Raw genomic sequence first — 9,624 nt, forward strand, 5'->3', positions numbered from 1 at the left:
TCAGATCTTCTGGTCCTTTTCCCAGAGTTCCTGCACCTCCTCTCACCGCCTTCCTTGTATATATACTGTAGATACTAATAAAATTATTTTGCCCCCCAAATACAGTAAAGCTTGAACAGAATCTTGGGTCTGTATTTATAGACAGAAAGACTTTCACCTTGAAACCGTATTTACAAGGTACATAAAACTTACTCTTCTCGGCGACAAAGTTCAGTGTTGCAGAACAAGTGCTCTTAACACGGAAGTTGTCAGTCTTTAAAATCATTTCCCTCTCTTGGATCGTTTGTGTATTTCACTCCCTCTTCAATCTGCAGCAAGAGGCATTTTTATTTTGTTTTGTTTTTAGCCAACATTTTCGTAGTTTAACTCATGTTGCTCAAATACGTTAAAGGAAGATAACCTCATGAAGATTAGCACTGTTTATATTTTCTTTACACCATGTAAAATTTATAACTAGCAAGAGAAAAGAATGATCGAGTGCATTGATTTTCTGCTCTCCAGTGTAATTCTTGTTTGATTTTCATATTAAATTTCCAAATTCTACATTGAAAAAATTAATGATTTAAAGTAATGCATTTGAGTAACTGCTGAAGTATGAATCCATGCAAAATTATAATAGGAAAGTCATGGAATAGATAAACATTTCGCTTTTAAAAAATTAGCAAGACCTAAAAGATATTCTGTTATGTAATTTATCAAGTAAGAATTATTAGACTTATTGCAAATATAATTAGAATAAAATTAAATATAACTGAATTGTACAATTACAACTTTTAATTTTTATTTTCAGGTTACTGCTGTTTTTAAAATATATTAAACATGTAAAAAATTAAAAGTGAAGTTTCCTGAGAGAAACTTAAAGTAAGCATAATTTTGCAAAATTCCATCTTTGTATTCATCAACAGCTATGTTTTTTAATATTTATTTTTAATTTCTTATTTTTCTATGATAATATCAATGTTAAAGTACAACACAAAAATGTTCAAACTTGTTTCTTAAATTAAGTGGTGAGGCATATTTTATAGTGAATAATGTGTGATTAAATTTTGAATTCTGTAAATATTTGCTCACTAATATCAAAATATGTTTAGACTTGGATATACTATAATTCACTTTAATTACTGTCAATTTAATAATAAAATGATCAGAACATTGTCTTGAAAATCTTTGCTATTCTTTTAACACTACCTAACAGCAAGAAATAAAAACCTGCCATTGATGTTGATTGGTTCCATTAATTTAAAATGCTGAATTAAATCCAGCACACATTGTCGACTGTTTTTGCTTCCTTTTAGGATAGTTGTTAAAAGTAAAATAACCAGGCAGCCTTGTCTTAGGTGAGACTGTTTCGGTTTGGAAATAAACAAAGCTCTCTCTTGATGAGCTAGGTTCATTTCATATTTGTGTAATACCCTGGAAGAAATTAGGTTTCAATAAAGTCCATTTTTGTCACTGCATGTAGCAATGAATATCACACCCAGCAGGGCACAGTGGCACCTGGCTGTCCAGACCCCAGTGGAGCACAAACCATCTGGGGGTAATTACAACAAGGTATTCTTTAAGGACCAGATGCGACCAAGGAACAGAAGCCCCTACCCCTCCCAGTCATTTACAACATAATTCCTTTCAATGATATACTTAATCCTCCCACCAGCTATGCTTTTCAGCTTGCTGTTGTCACTGTTCCTTTATGTTAATTCAGTTGCAAGACCGAGAGAAAGGGCGGGGGGTGGGGGGGGGTTGGGGTGCGGGGGAGAGTGCAAGAAAAAAAGGGAGAGGGGGAGAGAAAGCCACCGCGCCTCTAGGGACCAAAAGAAATTATTCATCCCTAAATTGTTTCCACCACAGCAAGTACAGTAACAAATTTTTTTTTAAAAAGAGAGCTGAAATTATCCTAAAGAAGGTCAAGGCGATAGCCCTGCGTGGCACCAGCTGAGGTTTACTCAGCCACCTGTTAGCTAGAAAGCTCTCTGCACACACTTAGGATGCATTTAACCAGTTTAAAGGGTCTTTATTGACAGGCCAGCCACCTCCATTCAGCAGGCCTGAGCCATAGACCTGCTTTGTGGTCATATGTGGCCCACAAGCCTTAATTCAATTGCTCTGTAAGCCTATCCAATCTGCATCACTGCCCTTTCACTTTTGTGCTGTTTGTCTTGTATGTGGTAAAGAATTTTATTTTGAAGAGGGAAAGGCACCCTACAACCCAGTTGTCTTTACTTTTCATTTAAGGTTCGTGCCGCAGGGGCTGCCACCTTTCAACTCGTGAAATGTATTCATCTTTAAGTGATATTTTGGAGGGGAGCATTATTTATTGTTTGGTGACGATGCTTTTCTGGTGTTGCTGAGTTTTATTTTTTTTCAATTATGTGTATGTTCAAATTCTCCACCAGACCAATAAAGAGTCTCCAAACTCGAGAGCTGAAAATTCAAAAGAAGAAACACAAAAGGAAAAGGTAGACGAAAATGACAATTAGCTTTGTTCTGCCATTTTTTATTTAAAAAGAAATATATTAAGGAGCAAATGTTCGATTTCAAATTTTTGTTTTTCCTTAAGTGTCTGATGCACCAAATATATCAGTTTATATGAATGAGACTCAGTGAAGCTATGTTGCTTGAAAATTTTAAGTTCCTGACGAGATTATTAAATATAGTAAAACTCTTCATTTTGTTTTGTGTTCCAAACACAAAACAAACTTCCCTGGTATTGGGGCAGTGACATCATTGTCACATGCTTGGCATTTTCATAATGGTTTGTGGACAATGAAACATAGATTTCTCAAAATCAGGGACTCTGGTGTTTAGTTTCATAACCATATTTTTCTTATAAGTTAAGTTCATCTCTTTTAAGCCTGTTTTCCTTAACATTCTTATAACCAACTATATCCTACCCCATGGGTTCAGTGGCCAAATGAAGGGTATGGATCTTTCCAAATCAATGTTTCCCAAAACCATTTAATGACTTGTCATGGGACTTGAAAAGACTTCCAAAGAAGGAGAGAAGAACCCCCTTTGCTATTTTGTATCTATTTTCCACCCAAGTCAAGGAAAGGACAATGGTGCTGTTACCACTCTTATTCAATGCCTATCAATTTTCACCATAACAACCTCTATATGTCTTTTGAATGGAAGGTCCCATCTCTTTCAAATTACCGAATCAAAATCACAAATATGAAGCATGCAAAAGAGACCAAAGCATTTTAATTAGCAAGAAAAACAAAGAGATTTGGATATAATCCTCAAAATAAACGAGATTTTAAAAACTACTTGTATACATACATGTAAATTTAATGTATGCATTACTCAACAATTTCATGCCCATTTCCTTTGTGTTCTCCCATAGGTTCCCACTTTGTTTTATTTTATTTTATTTTTTATTTTAGTAGGCTTTATGCCTAATATGGGGCTCGAACTCACAACCCTGAGACCAAGGGTCACATGCTCTGTCGACTGAACCAGCCAGGTGCCCCTGGTTCCCACTTTATGAATGAGAAAAACTAAGGATGAACAGATAGGCTAAGTGGCTTGCCTAAGAGGTCAAAATTCTGATTTCTAATTGAGGGTTGTTTCTATTACATCATAAAGTCATTGCATGACTATTTTATAAACTTCATGATTGGACCCATCTTCACAATTATATATTAGAGCCCCTTATCAATAATCCGTGCAGTAGGAATAACAACCAAACTTATAAAAGTCTAGAGTCACATCAAAACAATGAGAAAAAATGACCTGGCCTTGTTACATTGAAAAAGCACTGTGAAGATATAGCAATTTGTCTTTAGACACTTTTAAACCCTTTCATAGAATTTTGAAGAAAAAATAAGCAATGAAAGTTGCCCAGCTTCTCGATCTTCTATGTGAATCACTTAACCTTTATGCATTTTTGTATCTCTATATTATACTATTAAAAATATTTGACACTTCATTTTTTTAAGGACTTTGGCATTTTGAAATTTGGGTTAAAATATCTAAAGGTATCTTTGATGTGAAATGTAAGAACCCAACTCTGGATGTTTTAAAACATTTTAAAAGAAAAGAAATATAGAAAGTTAGTTTCATTTTAGAAACAACTTTTTTTATCAGCAATTTACTGTTTAAAGTATTTTTCCAAATTTCAAACATATCATATTGCTTTGAAATAATGGCATCTATAATAAGCCCATGTAAAAATGCATTATTATATATCAAAGGATTATCTATTAAAATTTAACTGTCCATTTCACTTTTATTAGTAGCTCACTTTACATAATAAGATGGAATTGTACAAGGCTTATTTTGAATTCTTAGTTTCCAGTAAAAATCATTCACATAACATTTTCTGAAAATATCTTATTTAAGGAAATACTGAAGAAAAAAATTAAAACAATTTAGAAAAAACAAAACAATAATAACTAATAGCCAAAGCTATAACTCTTTCTCTATATGTGTATACATATAAAATATATAAAATATTTCAGAATCCAAACTTAATATAGCCCACTAAACCAAAGGACTAAAGAATAATTTTGGATATTGGTTATTCAGCAGCTCGTATTCACACAAAAAAGAAACATTCAAAGATGAAACTTGAAAACAGATCATAAACAAAAAACCTCAAATTTATAATACTTCAGGAATTTTATTATTTATAAACTCTCTTATATAAAGATAGTTTAAGGAAAAAATGTGGATAATAAGAAACTGGTGACCTTCACACCATTGTGGAACATAATTTTAACTTTGCATACAAATTCTGTTCAACACAATGGTGCCTCCTGAGATTCGAATGTGCTTTGGAGAAAACTATCACTTCATACCCAGGTCCTGCCCAGGGACAGCTCCCTTGCCTTTCAATGGGATTTTCAAGCACACTTAATGGCCATAGAATGGGGCATATGTGAACGTCTCTAAGCCAATTACACAGTTTGAGTTCAAATAAACTACTTCTTTACCAGATTTTCTGATTTTTAAATATGCATAAAGCTATTTGTCCATCATGAGTTTCCAAAATTTTTCTAGAAAATTCATGAGAAGATTCGTGTGTGTGTCATTTTGCCAAAGTCAATTCCAGTATTTAGAAATGTTAATGTGATGCCATTGTGTCCAGAGGCAAAGTGAAAAAATCGCATCAGCTGGCTTTTCGAGTCCGTAGAATGCTGGATCAGTGGTTTGTGTGATTTTTCTTCCTGAATTCGCCATTTAAACATTATTTGGCAAAGTTACATTAACATTTGTGTTGCTGTGGCCAACCCTCTTCAGGAAATATTAAATAGTATATGGCTTTCTGAACTGAAGAACAAGGACAAGCAAATCCTCACTAATCCAAAGGGAGATGAAAATACCAGAATGAAAGGTAGGAGACTGATGAAATAATCTCACTATTACTTTTCATTCTTACTTCCCCACCACCCCAGACCCACAGTGATCCTAGCTACCTGAAAGAGAAAATGATGGGTTGATGCTAAGTTTTCACCTTGAGAAAAAGCTCCTGGGTATCCTATTAATTCCTGAAGTGGGTTGTAGAAGTCTTTTATTTCAACCTTCAGCTCTGTAACAATTTGCTTGTTTAATATTTGGTTTTGAGATTATACCTGAAGGCAGACAGCCTTGAATGTGCTAATGTTTCTTTGATTAAGAAAGAAGGAGCAGGGGGTGCCTGGGTGGCTCAGTCAGTTGAGCGATCGACTGGTGATTTCAGCTCAGATCATGATCTCGGGGTCATGGGGTCAAGCCCCACAGCAGACTCCAGGCTCAACAGGGTGTCTCCTTGAGTTTTTTTCTCTCTATCTCTCTCTGCCCCCCCCCCCGACGTTCTCTCTCTCTCTCTCTCTCTCTCTCAAATAAATAAATAAATAAATCTTTTTAAAAAAAGAAAGGAAACAGAATAAATCATAGATGTCTTATTGAGTGAGCGCCTGTAAATACACATAAATGTGAGAGTGAGAAGGAAGGTTTGTGAGATTGTGCACTTATTGGTTTGGGCACTCTGGAGAGTGTTTGTGGATGTTGAATGTATGCACATGTGTCAGAGATGCACATGCATCCACATGATGCAGGATAAATTAGCACCAGTAGGTTAATTTCAGATGTCAATGACATATTTATTTATTACACCAAAAAACCCACAAAACCACTGTGTATTGAGAACTATTTGAATAAAATCATTCAATCTTTGACAACCCTGAAGCTTCACTGAATAAATAAGGGAGCTGAACTTAGGAAACCAAGTAATTTATCCAGGGTCACATTGTTAATAAGAATGGAAGCTGGAGTTTGAATCCAAGAATATCTGAATCCTGAGCCTGTGCATTCAATCACTATATTATACACCTCTATTGAAAACCTCACAAAAGCCAAGAATTAAACATATGATGGGTAATAACTGTATGATATGTCTACTGTACTGATATATTTACAAGTTCTCTTTCTCTTCCTGTTAACCTGCCCATCATTAGTAGTCATGAAATCTGGAAATTATTACTGGGGTCACACCTGGGCATAAGAGGAGTATATGATTATCTGTAGTTATCTGTAAAGCTTCCCAACATACCACTCTCACACTCTCTGAAATGTTATCTACCTAACGTAAATGATTAATTTGCCACCTCTTTTGAAATACAAATATCTGTTAGAGTAAAGCTCTCAATTTCATCTAAGTATCTCTATGCCTGGAACAAATATAGAATCTCCATAAATATTTGAATAAATGTTTAGTGAATGAATGAACAAATGGTTAATTTAATTATATTGTTCTTGCCTGCTGGGTGAATGTACCCACCTAAAGGAATGGAGTTTTAATTAGATTTTTCAGAGAAGGGGGGCAGGGAAAAAAGAAGAGGTAAGACATTTGGGGATGGTGGTTCAAGTTGAATGCCAGACTAGGGAATTCAGGATGGCCTGAAAAACATGTGAACACACAAAATGGGGGTGGTGGGCAGAAAGCTGCAGGAGATCACAGTTTGTAAGAGAACAAGAGAATGCCAATGATCAGATACAGATATAGATATAGATATAGCTATATAGATTTTGCAATTTTGTAAAGGTTCTCAAGGCATGAATGAGCCTCCAGCAATCTCATCTCATTGCAAATTCCAGGAAGCCCATTAGCTTCTGGTTCTAAGAGCAGACTTGTCTAACCAAGCTGTCAACCAACAGAGCGGACTGTCATACAGGTTTGCCTCTACCTTTCTTTCCTCATCGTCATCTCTTCTTGATTAAGTCAAGAAACATTCTGCTCTTTTTCTGAATTCTAGTTTTAGTGTATTTTCCCCTTATTGTTGCCACCCATGTGCACGATGTGAGAGAGATGATATATTATAATATCAACAGTACCAACAGCTAACATATGTTGTGTGCTCACTCTGTGCCAGGCACTCTGCTCAATACCTCACATTTTTTCTTCCAAGAAACCTAGAGGAGATTTTGTTATTAGTCCCTCTTACAAATAAAGAGGCTGAGGTTGAAATTGACCGAAGTCACACATGTAGAAAGGAGCACAACTGGAATTTGAATCCAAGTAGTCTGACTCCAGAACCACACTCGTAACCATACGCTCACTCATTAATAAACAATGTAACTCATCAAAACCCACTAAACACTTGGTATGTTCTTGGAATTATGCTAAGTCCTGGACAATACAAAACTGAATAGAACAATAGCTTCAATAGCTTCAATAGCACAGAAGGAAAAAAACACCTGGTTTTACCTCTGCTGGTCTGGACATCTTCACAGAGAATGTAACCACATGAATTTTGGAAAAAAATGAGTAAGAGAGAAACGAAGGAAGTGTGGGGTGGTGAGACACAAATCAAGGCTGGTAGAATATCACACAAAAGAAACGGGACAAAAAGTGTTCTATTGGGCCTATGTCAGGCATTTCCTCCTACAGATGTGCCCTTTCCTCTGCTTCTGCTGAATGAAACGATTCATCCTTCAAGACTCATGGAAACCCCCCCACCCTTCCTGAGGTCTTTGAGATTCTCACTGCTGAGCTGGAGTTCCACCCTCCTCGAATTCTTTCTGGCCCTTATCTTAATCCAACTGATATGCTGATTACTTCTGGACCCATTTTATTTTTTGGTCCTAAGCAGGTTGAGGCATCAGACAGTATCTTACTCCTTGTCCATCCTCACTACAGGTCACAATTCCTTTTCTTGGCCTTCACCCTAAGTATTCCCTCTGCCTGTATACTTCTTCCCCTGAGCTCCTTTCCTTCATTCAAGTTCTTCTTTTAAAAATCATTTCCTGCATTAAGACTTCTCTAAGTTCCCCAAGATTCTGTTAGATGTTCCCATCGCACCCACTATGTCCCCCCACACCCCCCGCCGCCCCCGCCCCACCCTCCTGTTGCAGCATGTAACACACTGTATCATGGCCTATTCACTCCCCTGTCTGCTCAGTGAGGGTAGGAACAATGACTGTCATGTTCAGGTAGAATGGGCTTAATAGGTTATTTGTTGAATGAACAAAAGAAGGAATGACTTGTTGAAGTTGACTGCTCTCTTCTTCAAGTAGGGAGGCCAGGAGTGGAGGATGGTGATAGGGTAGAGATGAGGTTCTATCAGATAGCAGAGACTATCAGATTAAGCAGTTCCACACATTGATATCTTATCCATGTGTCCTCTGTTTATGACTATTTTAACCCTGATATTTAAGGAGGCCAGCTAGGACCCTGACGAATAAGGTACTAGATACCTTGTAGTACCAGTCAGCATTCCCAGACTGAATTTCCCATCCTAGGATTTCAGTTCTGGCCTCTCCTTTCTCTGGGGAAGTGCGTATCTGACATCCGTCCAGTCACTGGGTCACCCTGGCTTAGTGGTTAAATGACTGGTTCCAATTCTCCTTGGTCTTAGCATCCTGCAGAATGAGGCAAGGTCTTTGATTCTCAAAGTTTGTAACTCAGTTGGCTCATACAAACGTCCTCACTCACCATAGCCTGGTTTTCTTATCTCTACAGTGCAGTGGCATCTGTTATTGTTGCCTATCTAATTTCTTCTGAAAACATCACCTCCTTGTCTAAAGTCGGGATCATCACCCAAATTAGGTCCTCTAAATCTGAATCTGGAGGAAAGTGTCACAAAAATGAAAACCTTTTAAAATGCAGTCACTCTTACAAGTGGCACCCTGAAGATGGCAGTGAGACTTTGGGCAAGTTACTTAACCTCTCTGTGCCTCAATTTCCTCATCTACTAAAATAGTAACAATAATAATAGTACCAAGCTTATTAGCTCATGGTGTGGATTAAAGATGCTAATATGGGTAGAACAGGGCCAGGCACAGAGAGCATGCTCAATAAATATTCTATTTCATCATAGTTGTTAGAATTTTGAAGTTGCTCTGTTTCTGTCCATTATGAGGCCTGGCTGAATGATTTTTCCGTTAGGCTTCTAGGTTACTCCAGTTCCCTTCCAAAAAAAAAAATTCCTTTTTTAGCTTAAATTGGCCTCAGCCAGTTTGCATAGCTTGCTGCCAGAAAGCTCTAATGGTTGTTTCTCTCGCATACTGTAGGCCTTTTCTCCCCAAAGTGTTTATTAAACCCCAGAGGGCAATGACCATATATTAATAATCACTACATCATCTAGAACACCAAAAGTAGTGCTTTGTATGTAAAAATATTCATTTTAGTGACTGGAAGACCAG

The sequence above is a fragment of the Halichoerus grypus genome, chromosome 2 (assembly GCF_964656455.1).
Source record: "Halichoerus grypus chromosome 2, mHalGry1.hap1.1, whole genome shotgun sequence".
NCBI classification, from domain to species: domain Eukaryota; kingdom Metazoa; phylum Chordata; class Mammalia; order Carnivora; family Phocidae; genus Halichoerus; species Halichoerus grypus.